This window comes from Penaeus monodon, chromosome 24 (assembly GCF_015228065.2).
Source record: "Penaeus monodon isolate SGIC_2016 chromosome 24, NSTDA_Pmon_1, whole genome shotgun sequence".
Taxonomy (NCBI): Eukaryota; Metazoa; Arthropoda; class Malacostraca; order Decapoda; family Penaeidae; genus Penaeus; species Penaeus monodon.
The window spans coordinates 31,821,574-31,821,789 of record NC_051409.1 but is presented as its reverse complement, the minus strand read 5'-3'; positions in this window follow the sequence as shown (position 1 = coordinate 31,821,789).

Sequence of the window (216 nt, the reverse complement as noted above, 5' to 3'; positions counted from 1 at the left end):
TGGGATAATTATCCTTTATAAGCAAGTTCCATCAGTGCTAAAAGAGCCTGGATGTTTTGCTCTTACTATGCGCCAGAAGGGGTCACGAAAGCCAAGGGAAAATAGGCTTTATTGTGAGGGGAAAAAAGAGTCAATGGCAAGAGGGGAAAAGCAAAGTTACCGGAAGATCATCCCAATTGGAAGGGGAAAGTTCTGTTGGAGTGAAAAGTGATTTTA